The following is a 20126-nucleotide window of genomic DNA, read 5'->3' as shown; positions in this document are numbered from 1 at the left end:
GGTAGTGATGTCAATGCTTTTTTGCAAGCTGCCCTGGTACAGGTGTATGTACGCTCTGCGCAATTAACTTCCCATGCACAAATCAATACTGAAATCAGCGAACGTCACTACCAAACTCGAGGCTATTATGTATATGTATACTGCCTTATAAAGCGAGGCAAAGAGCTGTAAAAAGCTCTCCTAATATAATGTTCTTTAGGAGAGTTTTAGAGCTATCAGACGATGGTGGACATGCATCATGTGACATATGAGGCTGACAAAAGAGGTGGCTATTACCGTAACCACTCGGGTATAAGCCCACCTCCCTAGATGGCAGATTTCACTTCAAAAATGGGGGTGGGCTTATAACTGGGGAAGAGCTAGTGCTTGAATTTTAAAATAAGAACAATCACCCCCATTTGCATATGCCCAATGTACCAGTAATTTCTATCTTTTATGTCATTTTCTTAAAATTATAAGTGTGGAATGTTAATTATCAACTAATATTTTTTATATTAATTTGTTCTTAAATATGAGAGCAAAGCATTGATTTGATTTAAGAACTTGGCCAAAATTTAGTACTGGGGTTATACCTGAGTGCACCCTTGTTCCCAGAATGTTTTGAAAAATAGGGGTGGGCTTATAGCGAAGGTGGGCTTACACCGGTGGTTACGGATAATTGAAAATGTATCTTCTGATTTTAATGCAAATTTGTGACCGTACGGCACAAATGAGCCGTAAATTCCCTAAATTGTATTCTAAGTTACAGTGTAAAATGTGTATGACGGTCATATTCATCGGTAACTTAAGCTGAAGCGACATCTATCTCATTTTGATAGTCAAACACCAATCAATATAATCCTATTGTTGAAGTGGATAATAAGCTTCTACCTTAGATGGCTATAGAATTTTTAATAGCGCTGGTCTTTGTTTGTTTTGGCTAAATCCTGTTCAAGTGGTGGGTTACCGGGTGGGTTACCAGGCAATCGCTTGGGATGTCGCTTATGGCCATGTTGTATTTCAAAAGATCAAATTTAAGCCCCCCGGTTTACGAATTCCTGGATACGCGCCTGATTATATCATCTGATGTGTGCGCAAACTATATTGCTCAAATATACTACCAATAGTAATGCCCTTCATACCTAAAAAAATACAACTTTCCCGGTAAAAATCATTCTGGGACACCCTGTACAGGTGTACTATAGTTCCACATTGAAGTAAACAAATTTTTAATTATTTGGGCAAAAAAGTGAAATTTTCTCTTTAAATCACACTATATTGTAGTTAATAGAATAGAAAATAATGTTTAAATAATGGGTGAGAGGCGCATCGCCGCATGTTATTTTACCCCATGTTATTTTACCTCCTTACTGCCATTTGGGTGTAAAGAGTACTACTATACATTACCCTTAATTTCATAAATATATTTTTATAGTGATTTTGTATTCTTGCCAGCTAGTGTGTGTATAATCGTACTTCGATTCTTTCTTAATATATTATTGATGATTATTATGGTGATTTTAATGGTACAGGTTATTTTTATCATTGCTATATATATACGGTATATAAATTACAATATAAAAATTAGGTTTATTTCGCAACCATCGGTTTCACGCACGCTTTTACACAGTGATCATCAGGCAAAATGACGTTGTCACGACACTCACAGTTACGCTCGCGATATTGAGCGTCGCGACCACGCAAAGCTAATTCCACTTTTCCGTGCAAAAACAGCCCTGGCTGAAATTTGATATACTTTTGATACACCACTTTTGATATGTATGAAATAAAAGAATTTGAATTGGAACCCTCATTTCATACACTTTTATGTATCAAAACTGTATCAAATTAACATTGCATACACATTTTATACATATCAAAAGTGTATCAAATGCCAAGATAATGTATCAAAAAGTATCAAATGAAATGTATCATTTCATTTCATACATATTTGATACATAATTATATCAAAAGTGTATCAAATATGTAACTGTATCAAATCAGGGTTCCAATTTAAACTGTATCAAATTAGCGTTGACATTTTTATCCTTTCATTTCATACACATTTCATACATAATTTATATCAAAAGTGTATCGAATATGTTACTGTATCAAATCAGCGTTCCAATTTAAACTGTATCAAATTAGCATTGAAATTTTTATCCTTTCATTTCATACATATTCCATACATAATTATATCAAAAGTGTATCAAATATGTAACTGTATCAAATCAGGGTTCCAATTTAAACTGTATCAAATTAGCGTTGACATTTTTATCCTTTCATTTCATACACATTTCATACATAATTTATATCAAAAGTGTATCGAATATGTTACTGTATCAAATCAGCGTTCCAATTTAAACTGTATCAAATTAGCATTGAAATTTTTATCCTTTCATTTCATACATATTTCATACATAATTATATCAAAAGTGTATGAAATATGTAACTGTATCAAATCAGGGTTCCAATTTAAACTATCAAATTAGCGTTGAAATTTTTATCCTTTCATTTTATACACATTTCATACATAATTTATATCAAAAGTGTATGAAATATGTAACTGTATCAAATCAGGGTTCCAATTTAAACTGTATCAAATTAGATTTGAAATTTTTATCCTTTCATTTCATACACATTTCATACATAATTATATCAAAAGTGTATGAAATATGTAACTGTATCAAATCAGGGTTCCAATTTAAACTGTATCAAATTAGCGTTGAAATTTTTATCCTTTCATTTCATACACATTTCATACATAATTTATATCAAAAGTGTATGAAATATTTAACTGTATCAAATCAGGGTTCCAATTTAAACTGTATCAAATTAGATTTGAAATTTTTATCCTTTCATTTCATACACATTTCATACATAATTATATCAAAAGTGTATGAAATATGTAACTGTATCAAATCAGGGTTCCAATTTAAACTGTATCAAATTAGCGTGAAATTTTTATCCTTTCATTTCATACACATTTCATACATAATTCATATCAAAAGTGTATGAAATATGTAACTGTATCAAATCAGGGTTCCAATTTAAACTATCAAATTAGATTTGAAATTTTTATCCTTTTATTTCATACACATTTCATACATAATTATATCAAAAGTGTATGAAATATGTAACTATCAAATCAGGGTTCCAATTTAAACTGTATCAAATTAGCGTTGAAATTTTTATCATTTCATTTTATACACATTTCATACATAATTATATCAAAAGTGTATGAAATATGTAACTGTATCAAATCAGGGTTCCAATTCATTTCCTTTCATTTCATACACATTTCATACATAATTATATCAAAAGTGTATGAAATATGTAACTGTATCAAATCAGGGTTCCAATTTAAACTGTATCAAATTAGCGTTGAAATTTTTATCCTTTCATTTTATACACATTTCATACATAATTATATCAAAAGTGTATGAAATATGTAACTGTATCAAATCAGGGTTCCAATTTAAACTGTATCAAATTAGCATTGAAATTTTATCCTTTCATTTTATACACATTTCATACATAATTTATATCAAAAGTGTATGAAATATGTAAATGTATCAAATCAGGATTCCAATTTAAACTGTATCAAATTAGATTTGAAATTTTTATCCTTTCATTTCATACACATTTCATACATAATTATATCAAAAGTGTATGAAATATGTAACTGTATCAAATCAGGGTTCCAATTTAAACTGTATCAAATTAGTGTTGAAATTCTTATCCTTTCATTTCATACATATTTGATACATAATTATATCAAAAGTGTATCAAATATGCCACTGTATCAAATCAGCATTCCAATTTAAACTGTATCAAATTAGCGTTGCAATTCTTATCCTTTCATTTCATACACATTTTATACATAATTATATCAAAAGTGTATCAAATATGTCACTGTATCAAATCAGCATTCCAATTCTAATGCTGGCCAGCGGGACCACCCTATTTTTGATACATGCCATTTGATACACTTTTGATATAGTTTTCTGATACACTTTATAGACAGTTTTTTTGATACACTTTTGATAGTTTTTTTGATACAGTTTTATACACTTTTGATACAGTTTTTTATACACTTTTGATACAGTTTTTTATACACTTTTGATACAGTTTTTCAAATTTCAAAATTGGTCGAATCAAGATCAAATTCAACAAGAATTATCCTTACATGATCTTAACATATTTGCAAACATTAATGACCCCAAAGCTTAAAGTGAAGGGGTCAAAGGTCAAATTTTGAAATTAGTCTAATCAAGCTCAAATTCAACACTGCCCTCTACTGCCAATGCTGACATTTAGCACTTTCCCCCATCACGGAGCAGCTCAATGCACTTCCCCTATCAACGTTCAAAATTACAACATAATAGGACAAATGTGTGAGAAAGTATTGCAAAAAAGAAGCAAAACCCAACCAAAATGGAACGTACATACATCAGAGGGCCTGCTTGGAAAGCAGTGCTTGTCACTGAAGTTGTTACCCTCAATAAAGAGACAAAAAGGCTACCAATAACAAAAAGATTCAGCAGGGTTTTTACTATACAGGCATGTGCTATATTCATGCTTAATAATATATACATAGAGGCCCTATATATAATAATATATAGTAAGCTTACCTTATCAGAACAAAGTCAATAAAATATCCTCTTTAATCACAGTCCCTGATTACAACTACATTGTAACCTAATGTGCAGTCTACAAGCATTTTTGTATCTTCATCATGAGAAATAAAACACCATAATTTGCTCTAAAATACAGTACATTTCCAAATGCAAATCCTGGTGTTAACTGCATGCATGCCACATGGACAAATTTGAAAATGATGAGTCATTATCTAGACATGTGATCAGGTTTTGATACAGTTTTGATACACTACAAAAGGTCAGTTTATGAAAGCCCAATTTGATACACTTTTGATATACCTCTAGCCACCCAAAATAAACTAAGTCCAATTTAATACGCTTTTGATACACTAAAAAAACAGGCAAAGTCCAATTTAATATACTTTTGATACACTGTATGCAGCCAGAATTTGACTAAGTCCAATTCAATACACTTTTGATATACCTCTAGCCACCGAAAATTAACTAAGTTCAATTTGATACACTTTACATACACTAAAAAACAGGCAAAGTCCAATTTAATACACTTTTGATACACTGTATGCAGCCAGAATTTGACTAAGTCCAATTTGATACACTTTTGATATACCTCTAGCCACCAAAAATTAACTAAGTTCAATTTGATACACTTTACATACCGGTACACTAAAAAACAGGCAAAGTCCAATTTAATACACTTTTGATACACCACAAGCAAGGCCAAAATTAACTAAGTTCAAATTTGATACACTTTTCATACATTTTTGATACAGTTAGGTGGTATTTGATACAGTTTTGATACCCTATATTTTCAGTTGATTCATTTTCAATACACCCTTTGTATATCAAAACTGTATCAAATTGCCGTTTGATACAGTTTTAATACACTTTGATACACTTTTGATACACTTCTTGCTGTATAGAATTTCTGCTAGGGAGGTCATTTTGCCTGATGATTGCCGTGTAAAAGCGTGCGTGAAACCGATGGTTGCGAAATAAACCTAATTTTTATATTGTAATAAGCTCTGCAAATAATGCATCGAGCACTTTTTGCTGCAACTGATATAACTCTTGTGTTTTATATAAAAATTATATATATATACGGTATGTGTGTTCTATTGAGTATCATGAAATAAATTACAGTGATGATTATATTTTTAATTTACAATATTTTGTTGGTCGATTTTTCTCTATTGTCTAAACTAGAGCGATTTATACATTGCAAAGGACTGGCCCGGGCTCAGGGTATTAAAAACTTCAGTATAGTTTGGACTAGGCATGCTCATGATAATGTTATTATTGTCGATCGCGATAAATTGTCATTATCGCGATCACGATAATAGTTTGACAGGCCAAGATATTTTGATAGTAAAAATGTGTCTTCAATTTAAAACCGAAAAGCAGGCAGATGACACCTAGAGTGACCAACCCGACAATGGCGCCAATGACAATACCACTAGCTATAGCGCCACCCAACAATGGTGCCAATGACAATACTAGCAATAGCGCCCACCAGATACAGACTAACAATATTTAATCATATTCTCATGGTTTTTTTTTCCGAAACAAACTTGGCCAAATCCAAATTAAATGTTTTTAAGCTTCCCTCATTATCGCCATATGTGACACGATCAAGGGGAATGAGTCGGATGTCGCTAATATTGATTTTGAGATATTGGCAAAGAAAGTGTTAAAATTCTTTTGTTTTATATTGTTTTCAGCGATTGATAAATTGACGTAACTTTGCAAAGAAAAGTGGTATCAACGTGGGGTTTTCAGTTTCTGAAAGATCTAATTGTCCTCTTTAGAAACATAAGTAAACCTCATTTTCGACCAGGGTCGACATGTGACTCATTCCCCTTGATCATGTCACATATTATATCGATTATCGCGATATTTTGCTGGCGATATTGAAAAAGTGGCAATGAACATGCCTAGTTTGGATATATCATGACTTATATCATCTACAGAGGGAGTGTGAATTTCAAATGGGGCTATTTGTGGGGGGACTCCATTTGAATTTTACTGGGAAATTAGCTTTATTATGATTAAGTTGTTATATTGTGTACAAAAAGTATCTGTACACTTAAAACAAAAGTAATATCTTGAAGACAATTAAATTACCAAATAAAGTAGTCAATGAGAATTTTGTTCTGCGTATTGTGATATCTCATTTGGCATGATGTGACTTATTTCCAAACTTGCAATTTGAATGAAAAAAGAGAGCATATATGGAAAAGTTTTCCTATGAAAGTCTCTTTAAATAAATTATACTCGACTCCAGTGTGTGCACGCTGTGTGTACAGAGGCGTTCGAGGTCAATGCACAATGCATACATTACCACACAACACACTAAGCAGGGCTGTACGGAAGAGGGTATGGTTTTTCCTACGGTACGACAGCATTTTGTAACCAATCGGATTCCTTTTTAGAGAGGAGAATCTGGCAAAGTATTTCTAGGAAACACCGTTTGAGCCAAGTCAATTGGACTGACTATTATCAAGTGAGGGCCGTCTATAGCACGCTACTTTAATGACACAGGGGTGCATGTAAGTGTATTTCGCTGTAAATCGAGTGAGATTTTGGGAATACCTCGCGGTGTTTAGTGCTCCTGTACGACGAGGTCTTTCATTAGATTTCCTAGAAAATCGGGGAAAGTAAAGTTTAATATATACATGAGACAATTAAGAATGAGCCATAAAATAAAAGACTTTCCCTTTATAATAATTGAAGTTGAAAGTGAAAAAAGACAATTTTCTACCATTGCTTAACTGTGGGACCCCTTTTATTTGAGCAAAAGAGACTACTTTTCCTTGAAGTTTACAAGGCCTTGTCCCTCGAAATAGGCTAATGGGGGGGGGGGGGCTTTTAAATCAAATTTGTTGATTTAGCCCCCCTCCAAAAATTCATTTTGGCCTCCAATGCCGCCCCCATCCCCCCACCACCACCCCCGAAAAGATCCTGGCACCGCCTCTGCATAACCTCTATGGTTGGACAGCATCTCATGCCAAGTAATTAAAACTTGACAGCCTTAAGAATTATTCATCTATTGATTACTTTATTCGTGATTTAGGTTTGGTGTCTTTGGGTACTGATTGTGTACAGATATATATATTAATCCCCCCTCTCCCTCCCCCTTTAAAGGTGGGTAACCTGATTGACAGCCTCAAAGGCCCATTCAGTGATTTGCTCATCTGGACGATCATAAAAATCATAAAAATTCAGATTTTGGTACCTTTGTTACTGTCATAGATGTGCTAACATAGCCTGCTAGTGGTCCAGCCAAAAGCTGGGGAAGACAAAATATGGCATTTTACATGAATCTGTAATTTATTTACTGACAGTATATGCATGTAAATTAGCTACATGTATTTGAATGGGGCTTCAACTTCGACACATCTTCAGGTTTTTTTGCCAAATATTTCATTTCAAAAATTCCAAGTGACAATAATTGGTGACAATATTTTTTTATGATTTTAAACTTTTGATCTCAACACAAGATTAGACATACCTCAAATTTTTGGTCGTAACTTCGACCTTCATCGGGAGACTGGCAACCCAAGTGTGGGATCAATGACCTTTTGGACACTTGACCCCAACACTTGGTCGTAGACTCTTGGTAGCTGGTATCGGCCCCCGTCACGGTTAAGTGAAGGTTGGTTGACTCTAATGTAGATGGCCTCCTTGAAACCGCTTTCGAAATACTTAGGTTCCCAGTCGAGGATCTTAACTTGCTCCAAGTCGACTTGGTGCCCCGGGGATTCAATGTGGATGTGTTTGGAGACTTCTGACCAGCTGGAACTTGGATGACGGTGCTCAAGGAATCTGGTTTTCAAGGATCGTTCTGTTTCGCCAATATATGATTCCGAGCACTGGTCTTTAAGTGTTTTTCCCTGACAAGGGATAAAATATACACTGGTCCCGCTATGTCTTCTTTTTCATACTTGTCTTTTGGTGACACAATTAACTGTCTAAGGGTTTGAGTTGGTTTGAAACAAACCCTGACACCGTAGTTGCTGAAAGTTCTTCTGAGGGCCTCGGACGTTCCCTTAATATAAGGTAGCACTATTTGCCCTTTAGTCTCTACATTTGCATTGCATGTCCTTGTTTTAATATTGTCAGATCTCGCTTTGTTAGGCTTGTTTACACGCTCAAAAGCCCATTTGGGATAGTTACACTTCTCCAATGCAAAAAAATAAAAATTGATAATTGTGAGCAACTTGTGTGCTTGATTATTTTTGCAAGGGGTCAAATGTCACAAAAATCAACAACTTGCTCATACATGTATACACGAAGATCAATTTTTTTGATTTTTTTTTTCATAAGAAATAATTAGAAATATAATTGGTTTTATTTGGAAGCAGTGGTTTAAAAACTCTGAAAAGTGCCCAAGTTATCCCATTTTACAGTACCCCCATAATTTTTTGCGACCACGGACCACCCTTCTGTTAAAATATCCCTGCGGTATCCTATGGAGGACAACCCACAGCTACCCACCAAGTATTTTCCACCCCAGAAGATATTTAGCTATATGAGCGCTCCCTTATTAAAAGTTTACTTATTGTATTTTTCCGGCATGGTGGGTTAATTCTGAATTGACACTTAATTTAGGTCTACTTTGTCTTGGGTCCAAACTCTACCATGGAAAGTTTGCTATATCTTTATAAATATAATGCTTGATTGTTCTGGATTTGGGTTTTAGCAGCTTTTAACATTTCAAATTTGAAAGAACTATACGTTTAATTGCAATATTTCGAAACCACAAACCAAACTGGGTGCTATGATGTACGAGATTGGGTTACGAGTATGCATTTTACCAAGTTGGCAATAGGTAATTGCTTCATTTTGCATATGTATGACTTTATTGTGATGACCATCAAATTGTGGGGTTTTTTTTCAGAAAAGGATGAGGTTCAAGAGTATAGGTAGATATGAAATGTGCTGGATAAGTTTTTGTTTATGGATGAAATTTGCTGTAATCAACGAAATCTGGCAAATGGCTCATTTTCCCGGGCTCATTTTCAGTCCAAATTGACACCTAACACATTCAAATCGGTTAAAATTTGATATAAAATTGGATGGTTTGAACCCAATACACAAATTTATTGGTCGAGCTATGAGTTTAAAAATATTGGATGAGACGAAGTCGAGTCCAATATTTTTAAACTCATATCAAGACCAATACATTTTGTATTGGGTGAAAAAACCATCAAATTTTATCATTATTATGTTTTCAGAATCTTTTCTTGGTCAAAACATGACTTTTGGTAAAAAATGTGATTTTTTGGTAAAAAATGTAATTTTTGGTCAAAATGTGATTTTTGGTAAAAAAATGTGATTTTTGGTCAAACATGTGTTTTAGTCAAAATTTTTTAGAAAACAATATTTATTTTGGGGGGGGGGGGAAAGTGAGCCTATCCCAACACAGTCCAAGTTTTGAGTCCAAGTGTTGATTATATTGGACTCTTCAACTTTGTACAAACTTAAGGAAGATTCTGAGAACGTAATAATGACGAAAATAGGATATTTTCTGTTGAATTAATACCTGTCCAATTGATTTTGTCATATCAATCAAATGGCAATAAAATTCCAAGAAGGCAAAGTTTCCATCCCTGGTATACTCATGCAGAAACAGATTTTACTATCAATGCATATGTGACGTGTCATGTCAAAAGGAGACACTTTTGGGCAGGTTATCAATTTCGAGGTTTTACATATCTTAAACATAGGGATATTTTGCTCCACAACGCCCTTTTTCCCAATGAAATCGGACATTCCTAAGCGAAGATATTGAGTTCGTAAGTTGTGGTAAATTATAAAATTGGAAATTGAGATCTCGGCCTTTGAAAATATTATTGACAATGTTGAGAATAGGAATTACCTTGAAAAATGTCTCCAAAAATACAAGATGCCAGTTATATTCCTATCTGAAATTATCAGACAATATTTCTAACATTAAGGGGGTACTACACCCCTGTCCAATTTTGTGCCTATTTTTGCATTTTTCTGAAAAATTATAGCGCATTGATGACAGGTAAGATATGTATATTATAGGGGCAAAGACTACAACTACTGCACTGAACATTCAGCAACTCAAGGCAAGTAGTTTTTGATTTATTGATCAAATATTGGTTTTCCCTCATTTTTGACTGTAACTCCACAACTATTGTCTGTGCTGAAATAAAATTTCCAGTGCAGTAGTTGCAGTCCTTGCCCCTATAATATTAATATCTTACTTGTCACCAATGCGCTGTAATTTTTGAGAAAAATGCAAAAATAGGCACAAAATTGGACAGGGGTGTAGTACCCCCTTAATAACATCACAAATTCGCAACAAACCCAAATTGTGAAAAATCATCCCCAGGCAGATTTTTGGCTATATTTCTCATGACACTGCCCAAAAGTGTCTCCTTTTGACATAACATGTCACATATTATCTGTTTTTGACTATACAATGTAAACATGAGCAAGGTCATGTTTTTGTAGAATCAGCAGGTAGTACCGATAGCTACCGATAACGAAATTACACGCTAATTGAAACTGAACATACAATTTAAAAACCGCTTAATTTGTAAACAGATAATACTCTGTGATTATTTATGGAAGAAATTTAAGGGAAATGCTCTCAATGAAATAATCAATATATTCAACATACATTTTGTTTTGTCGACGATGAAAATCCGTTCACAAATAAAGTTTTTAGGACATTTATATTTGACAATTCAATTCATTCAGAAAATGCAAGATTGGATTGTGTAATCATGCAGTCTTTTTGATTTAATGTGCTTGCAACTAAATCCGTTATCTACCCAGCAATGTTTGCTTATCTTAATTGGAACCCTAATGATGTGGTATAATCTGTGATTAAATAGGCCTATGAATTTGAAAGCTTGTATTTCCACAAGTCAGGATGTTGGTATCATTATGCCTCAAATCACTGATTTATTGTAAGATCAGTGCAGAGTAGATTAGATACGAAAATGGAAAATTAAAACAAATTACTCTGCACCTAATCCGTGAACTGTGTCTTTTGAAAGCCTCTTCTTGCTTCAGGTTTATCCATTTAATTAAAAACCTATAAATGGTACAAGACAGAAAAGGTAAACAGACAGAAATTTAGAGTTATTAATGAGAGATTTGACAGGAAGCTGTAAGAGTTAAATTGTTGTGGACATGATGGGTGTAAGCGAAAATGTTGAATGTCAGATCAAAGTAAGGGACCATTCACAAACATTTCTCTTTTCAATAATGTACTACTAAGTCAGGTTATTAATATGACAGGTAACTGCAGGAGGTCACAGCCAAGGCGCTTTTTTTCAAATGGCGGCCATTTAGGCAATAAAGATACTCTGCAAAAATCAAGACTTAAAGGTGCTGTAGTTTTGTCAAAATCCGAGATTTTGAATAAAACGATGGAACCGTACCGGCGTTTTATTATTACGACGGAAATATTAGTCGAACATGTATGCACAGTATGTACACGGCGTGCAGGATACACATACACATACACCCAGATGATCGTACCGTATTACAACCGCGGATGTTAATGCATTGGCGCTAGTAGTAAATTCCAATTTTCTATGTTTTACTTCACTTGTTCGGCTAAAAATTAAAAGGTGGACATATCTGACAGTAAAAGCTAACATTTTATGGAAACTAAATATACTAATCTATTTTTACAGAAATGTTATAATATGGCTTTAACAGTTACTGATAATAGATATTTGGATAATTTGTCATGGCTGGTTATGATCACCGGCAGCAAACATTCTTAAGGTCGTCTGAATATAGATTGTTGGATTGATGCGAAACTCAGTGGATGTGATTTCCATTGATCCCTTTGTTGTACAAGTATAAATTAAATGTAGACCTATTTAGCACACATTTTTCAATTTAGCTTTCAACATGAAAATTCTTGAGAATATCTTATAGTGGTAACAATATTTCCCACCCGGTTAGTTGTGCATGTGCTACAAACAAAAAAATTAATACTAGCATTCCAAGTAGGCCTACTTGTCAATGTATAAAAATTTATGAAACATTTATTCATCCATGGCGTTGTCTTTTTAAAGACATTTCTTGTTACGTTTCTTTTAGTTTGCGGGAGCAGGAGGTTTTATTTAGTGGTGTGCCACCTTACTCTGAATTTGTGCAACATCGCTGTGATAGCGATTGGTTTTGAGCACTTTTTGTTGTGTTGGGAAAAGCGAGCTACCTCATTGGTCAAAATACCAATCGCTCGTCGCTCAGCGATGGAGTACAAATTCAGCTTCAAACTGTGTTGCGCATTATTGACATGGACGAAGAGCGTACATATCTGACTGTTCAGTGGACTTACATTCTTACAACCGTAGTGCACATTTGCTGTCTGCTTGTCAACGAGTATTCGACGAGCTTTAGTTTCTCGGTTGTATATACAGTTCACTGATTGAAATCCATGCATCTGCAGCATTGATGTGCTTGCACAACTGCCGACAGCGACAGCAGCTGTGCTATCTCGTAGTCGTACAGCACGTACAGTGTCACAGAGTAGGTAAGCTTAAACTCACAATCTACTTATCTTCTAAAGTTGTTTTTTTAAAAGCTCATGAGCTGGTAGTCCTGCCAGCAAGACTTCAGTCTTTATCATAAACATAATGACATCTATGGACCTGAATCAGATAATGTCATAATGTTAAAGTTACAGATACTGGAACTAATAATGAGCTGGTGAATTGCGATCGCGTAGAAGTGACAAGGAAGGTTGCCTACGCGCCGAAGACCAATGGGTCAGCCGGCTTGTTGTCAAGTGCATTGATCAGCCAATCAGCGTGATTGTTTATTGCTTTTATGTTTACGGCTCGTAATGCTGCCGATCACGCTGAGGCACGACCACAGAGATGTCAACAAGTCATTTTTGCAAGTCAAGTCCAAGTCACAAGTCCTTTTGTCCAAGTCCCAAGTAAGTCAAGTCATTTTGAAAAAGTTGCAAGTCAAGTCAAGTCAAAGTCATCAAATCACAAGTCAAGTCGCAAGTAAGTCACAACTTGTCACAAGTCACTACAAGTCTATTCAGCAGTTTTGTGTTTGCTGGGACAGCTAGGACTCCGAGTTTTCAACCTGACATACTTTTACTTCCCACGCCGAGCCTGTGTCGCTGATTTAGGGCACTATTTATTTATGTATTTATTTATATCCAGTTCAGGTTATGCGGGACACGAGGCCCGCCAGCAGATAATTCATTAATGTTATTGTAGGCCTATTAATATTCATAAATTCTATCCATAAATTGCAATTTACAGGAAAGTAACCTCAGACTTAACTTGCGTTGGTAACAAGTCAATTTTTTGTAAGTTGCAAGTCAAGTCACAAGTCCCAAAAATAGTGACTTGAGTCAGACTCGAGTCCAAGTCACACGACTCAAGTCTACATCTCTGCCGCGACCACGGAAGTTTAAAAAAAACAAAACTTTAGTTTTAACTATATTCTTATTATATCCAGCTCTGCTTCATATTGCATGCGTGAGCCACACATACAGCTCTGCCAGGTCTATACTCAATACTGAATTGTCCGAGTTGCTCAGAATTCTCTAAATTGGGACGTCAATATCATTCAAGCTGTTGTGACGTTCAAAAAAACATTGAACATTGACTACATTGAAAATTTGTGAAGCGCTTTAAAATAATGAGCACAAAGTCAACAAAATGACTTAGAACTAGATATAATTTAATTGAAATCTGTACTTCAATCAAACTTTAAATAATAGTATTTTTAACACACTACATCACTGTAAATATTTTGCACTGAACTCTGCTGTCTGCAAAATCTTGGATCGGAGAGCACAACACACTGCAGTGCGATTATCTTCTTATGAAGTCTGCACTTACACAGGAAGAAGAAGAAGAAATCATACCAATATGTACTATCAGTCACTTTTAGCAAATGACATGTGATTTCCCTGATTTGGTTGTAATTTTGCCCGTATAAATTTTGTCCCCTTTTTGACACCTGAATTGGGACTTTATCAAGTGCTATTCTGCATTTCTGTCTGTCCTTGTGTGTGTGTGGGGGGAAGGGTGTCCGCCGGAGCTGTATCTGGGGATCCGTAAGAGCTACAATGTACGTGCATGATGATGACGGGGACGTTACTTGGTGGGAGGAATGATATCCAAGTTTGCTCTGTAATCATATGTTTTTTGTTGAAAAATATGCAAATTTACATCTAGCTAATTTGCATAATTTATGCTAATCAGCGTAAATTGATAGTGGAGTTTGTGGACAAACTATCTCAAGATCCGTGGGGCGTGGGTAACTTGAAACTTGGTGGCAGGAGCGATAGACACCTGCTGATCACCTGATAAGTTTTTTGGTGAAAAGTATCCACATTTAGTTGGTAATTTGCATAATTTATGTGGAATGCTTCTACAAATATGGTTGGAAATGTGAATAAATCCACCTTGTGGATCGAGCTGATATGCTAGGCGAGTGGTCGAATCACTCTCTACATTTTAATCGAATCACTCGCTAGGTCTGAAAAATCATTCATATCATAATACTAATCATGGCGTGTCCGTCCGCGCGCTATCGCGTTCACGTGGTGCGATAGCGTACGCGCGGTGCGGTATCGCGTGCTCACGGTATGCTATCGCGGAGTATCAACGGGGGTGTGCGCAGAGTACCGCATCGCGCATCGGAAAGCATTACAGTGTGACTAACAGGTGCATCTCATCAGACAAATAGGCCTATTTTAAAGACATGATTAACATAAAAATCATCAGTTATGGTAAGGCCTATACATGTATAACCCGTTTGCGTTCACATTTCTCCCGATTGAATTGACGGCCTACATCCAGACACTAATAGAATTTCGTGGTATTATTGGGTCCTCCGATGTGGTAGCAGGACAGGGCTTGGAATAGGCGAACGATAGGTTTTCAGATTATGGGTTCCGAAGTAAGCGTCACAGCTACGAAACAAGAGTTGATAGTTGTGTCTAAAATCATTGAGGGACGTATATCGTAGTAGTTTGAAAGGTCAGGACAAGTATTATGGGTAACGGGTGCTGGGTAATTAGAGATAGACCTATCACGAGAACCGCCCAACCCGAGAACCGCGAATTCTAGTACATGTATACTAATATGAAACAATATATTACACACTGTTCACAAAGCTTCACAACCTTTCGTATCCAGGTTTAAGGCTAACTTATTACGGTAGATCGGATACAGGATATGAAGTGCTGAGACTTGCATGTAAATTGATATTGGATTCAATTTTGGGCGATTCGCAGCAAGTGATATTTAGTGTCTTTAGCGAGTTGAAAATTGCTCGCTAGAAATTGAGTTTGGGGGAGGCGGTGGCGGCGAGAGCGATCGCTTGCCTCAAGCGGCAAGGCCTGTGGTGGGTACAGTCAACATTTAGAGTCACATTTTTGGAAGGTCATTTTGGGGTCATCTGAGGTCACTCAGGGTCATCTGAGGTCAAATTACTAAAAACTGTTGTATGGGCATGAAACTTGGTCACAGGTACAGTCAACATTTAGAGCCAAATTTTTGGTCACCCAGGGGTCATCTGAGGTCAAATTATTCAAAACTGTTGTATGTGCATGAAACAAATTTAATTTCAGGGTCATCCGAGGTCACCCATGGGTCATTGGAGGTCAAATTACTAAAAACTTGTATGGGTATGGAACTTGGTGGGTACAGTCAACATTTAGAGCCACATTTTTGGAAGGTCATTTTGGGGTCATCCAGGGGTCAGCTGAGGTCAAATTACAAAAACTATTGTATGGGCATGAAATTTGGTGGGTACAGTCAACATTTAGAGTCACATTTTTGGAAGGTCATTTTGGGGTCACCATGGGTTGTTGCAGGTTCATTTACTTCAACACAAGTATCACGAAAGCAGGGGTCGCGAAAGAAGGCGAGACTCGTGGGTTGAGAACCGCCTTGAATTAATCAAGAAAATACAAAGTGTCAGAAACGTCTGATTTAATTCCCTTTTCATGGAATCATGTTTTAGAACATTCCCAATTTGATTTGATGTTAATAAACTCCTCAAAAAAAAAACAGTTTGGAAACTTTCAAAAACTGCTGTATATCAGATATTTTTGAAATCTATCTGCATATTGTTTCATATCAGTGAAAACATTGTTCTTTCCTGTCAACAAGGACACCACATTTGTGACGATATTGAAAGACACAGAGGTCTCAAAGAAAATGTGCCAAATTAACCATTTTCTGTGCTCATCTCATTGCTTTGAATGAATGAAAAAATGAGTGGGTTAATACATCAATAAAAGAATGAATGAAAAGTTGTTTGCAGTAGGCCTATATCATTTTGAATGAAAATGGCTAGGATGGGATTAAACAGTTCTTCATATTGGTCATTTGCAAAGAAAGTTCTAATCAACCATGGTTCGATTATCAGAAGGTTCAAGCTATATATGGTCAGCTTGAGGCTGGCATACATGTACCTCAGAATCAAGTTAAACAACTTTTGGAGTTTCCATGTATGATCTCCAAGCTAAAAGTAAAGTTTCGTCAGACTGGAGATGTCAAAGACAGACCCTAAAGTGGCCGCCCAAGAAAAACAACGGCTGCAGAAGACCGGTACATCAGGCTGTCAGCACTTCGAAATCATAGACTAATGAAACAGTGTGATGTTCCTTACTCATGTTCATTGATGTACATGGCGCAGACAATGGCAGATTTGGCACATTTTGTTTAAGACCTCTCTGTCTTTCAAAGACAGTTACTCAACCGTGGAATAAGTTATTGTCACAAATTTGGTGTCATTTTTGACAGGAAAGAACAATGTTTGTATTGATATGAAATAATATGGAAATAAATTACAAATATTTCTGATATATAGCCATTTTGGAAAGTTTGCAAACTTTTTTTGAAGAGTTTAGATTGAAAACATTGACAAATCAATGTTGGAAAAAACATTGATATTTTTCAATATGTCTTGAAACATTGCTCGGGAAGTCTTGCCATGAAATTGCTCACCGATGAGCTTCACATTTGAGACTGTTGCATTCAAAGTCTAGTCAGATTCGCGGAAGCTTGCTCGAGAAGTCTAGCCACGAATTTGCTCACCGATAAGCTTCACATTCGAGGCTAGAGACAGTCGCATTCGTGTAAAGCAATGAAAGTTCAGAAGTAAACACAGCCGATCACAACCAGCCATTGCATCAAAAATGTTGCTAAAATTACAGTTCAACAAAATTTTGGACTGTTCAAAATAGGCAATCTTTATTTAAAAGATCAGTTGTCTAATCTATACATGTACAACTTTCATCAAAATTTCAACATTAATTAACAGAATAAATGGTACAATTACCGAATAGGGTGCACCTTGCTAGACTTGAGTCCAGTCCTCGTTTATGGAGTTTAGGGTTGGGGTAGGGCAGTCTTGTATTAAATAAGACTAGTAGAGTTGCTCTCTATTCGTTAATCGCTGAGAATAAATAACCTCTGTTGCAAAAAAATTGCAACGCTGACCGCAGGGGCGCACATCGCGCCCCCGCGACGTAGGGAGATGTCTGTACCCCCCTCAAAGTAAGAAACTTTTGCAAAATGAAGACCTAATTGAAGCCATTTGGTGGACCATTTTGGCACTATTATTGTGTAAAATTTTAGCTTGAAACAGCTGAAAAATTGTGAAATAACGACCTAACTTGTGGACAAGTCTTCACTAAAACAGAAGCGAAGCGAGTACTTGTTTATGTATACGCAGGGGGGTGTCTGAGGGGGGATGTTCCCCCTCAGAAGTAAGAAACTTTTGCAAAATGAAGACCTTAAATTGAAGCCATTTGGTGGACCATTTTGGCACTATTATTGTGTAAAATTTTGGCTTGAAAAACTGTGAAATGACGGCCTAACTTGTGGACAAGTCTTCACTAAAACAGAAGCGAAAGTGACCACTTGTTTATGTATATGCAGGGGGGTGTCTGAGGGGGGATGTTCCGCCCTAGTCATTGATACTTCGGCGCGACAAATGCATGCTTTTAATTACCGCGTACATGCCGTTTCAAAAGCCTTCTGGCGCGTTGCTAGAAAAGTGTGAGAAACAAAAGTGCACATTACATCTGCAGGGAGAACCTCATGTCCTCATTTTAGTAGCAAGGCGGCAGAATCGTGCAAAGGGTGATATAGAAGTTCAGAGTAAAACACAGCTGATCATGAGTATGACAGGCGATCACATCAAAAGTGTTGCTAAAATTACACTTCATGACTTCAACAAAATTTTGGACTGTTCAAAATTTGGCAATCTCAAAAGATTATACTCATCAAAGTAACTTTCATTCAAATTTCAATCAAACAGAATAAATCTGTTGCAATTCAGTGGCTTAGCGTCATAGGGGCATGGGGGGCACATGTCCCCCAATCGATCTGAAATTTTAAAAATCCCATAGGAAAATGGCTTGTGCCCCCCAATCAGACCTGGTGCCCCCCCCCCAATCATGGTCGGTGCCCCCCCCCCCCACAATATGATGACCCAATGCTACGGCACTGTCGCAATAGAAAGTATAAGCGCTGACCGGCTAAAAAACGATAGTAATATACTCTAGCTTTGAATGTGTTTAATGTTGTGTGCAAATTTGAAACTTAAATGCTGATTTCATACTTCCTGCCGTTCTGACGACGATTTTGCTTCACTGAGCAGTTGCGCCGGAAACCCATCGGTGACCAGCAGCAACACGATATGTCGATCACTCCCCTGCTTTGCCCAAGCGGCAGCATCGCTAGGAGTTCTCTTCAAGTCAAATCAGGAGCGGTGCCGCTATGACGTATGAGAACATGATACGATTTTTGGCGATGTTTAGCGGCAACATCGGCTTTCATAGTCATGTCGCTGATCAGCGTGCCGCTCCGCTTGCAGAAAAGTGCAAGTGGTATGATGAAGCATCACACCGCTCAGCGGCAAGTGGCAGAAAGTATGAAACCAGCATTAGAGTTCTCGAGTAAGTCTGTCTGAATAGACGGAGTGGATAGTCATAAGAGTTAAGGAGGCGGTCGACTGCATATCCGTCAGTACACGCTTTTCAATACGGAATAAATGCTAACCTCATCGTGACATCATCCAAGCAGCAAAGTTCATTTCCCATTGAAAAAGCGTGTATTGGCGGATATGCAGTTTACCGTTCTGGAAGACAGCTTGCTGCAACGCAACCCTGACTCGCTTGGTGATGGTGATCCCAATGTTCATACATCTGCGCTATATAACGGTAGCGTGATTGATCGAGCCGGGCATAAACAGCATTTATGCCCGGTGGCCCGGATGTCTTGATTGCAGTGGTAGGGAGAACGAACGAAATTCATGGTTTTTAATGATGTTTCTTGTTATTTTTTGTTAATATTTTGATGAAATAAGAATCACAAAATGTTCTGATATGTATGAGCAGGGTTCATTCATATATTTTCATGACTAAGCGGTTGTTTATGCCCTCGGGCATAAGCGGCCCCTCGGGCATAAACAACCGTTTAGTCATGAAACTATATGACTGCACCCCTAAATTATGTGATAATGCACTCATAGTTTGTG

At 36.4% G+C, this 20126-nt stretch overlaps 1 protein-coding gene across 1 annotated transcript in view; it reads left to right on the top strand.

Annotated features, from left to right (window-relative positions):
* Positions 1-13001: 13001 nt before the first annotated feature.
* The window catches only part of LOC140160809 (vitamin D3 receptor-like), an 85799-nt gene continuing 78674 nt past the window's right edge, over positions 13002-20126 (top strand). The window contains exon 1 of the mRNA XM_072184118.1: positions 13002-13131. The gene's annotated coding sequence lies outside the window, so the exon portion shown is untranslated. The remainder of the gene's footprint in view (positions 13132-20126) is intronic.

Source organism: Amphiura filiformis, chromosome 9 (assembly GCF_039555335.1).
Source record: "Amphiura filiformis chromosome 9, Afil_fr2py, whole genome shotgun sequence".
NCBI classification, from domain to species: domain Eukaryota; kingdom Metazoa; phylum Echinodermata; class Ophiuroidea; order Amphilepidida; family Amphiuridae; genus Amphiura; species Amphiura filiformis.
Note: the sequence above shows the minus strand (reverse complement) of the source record. Positions and strands in the feature narration are given on the sequence as shown.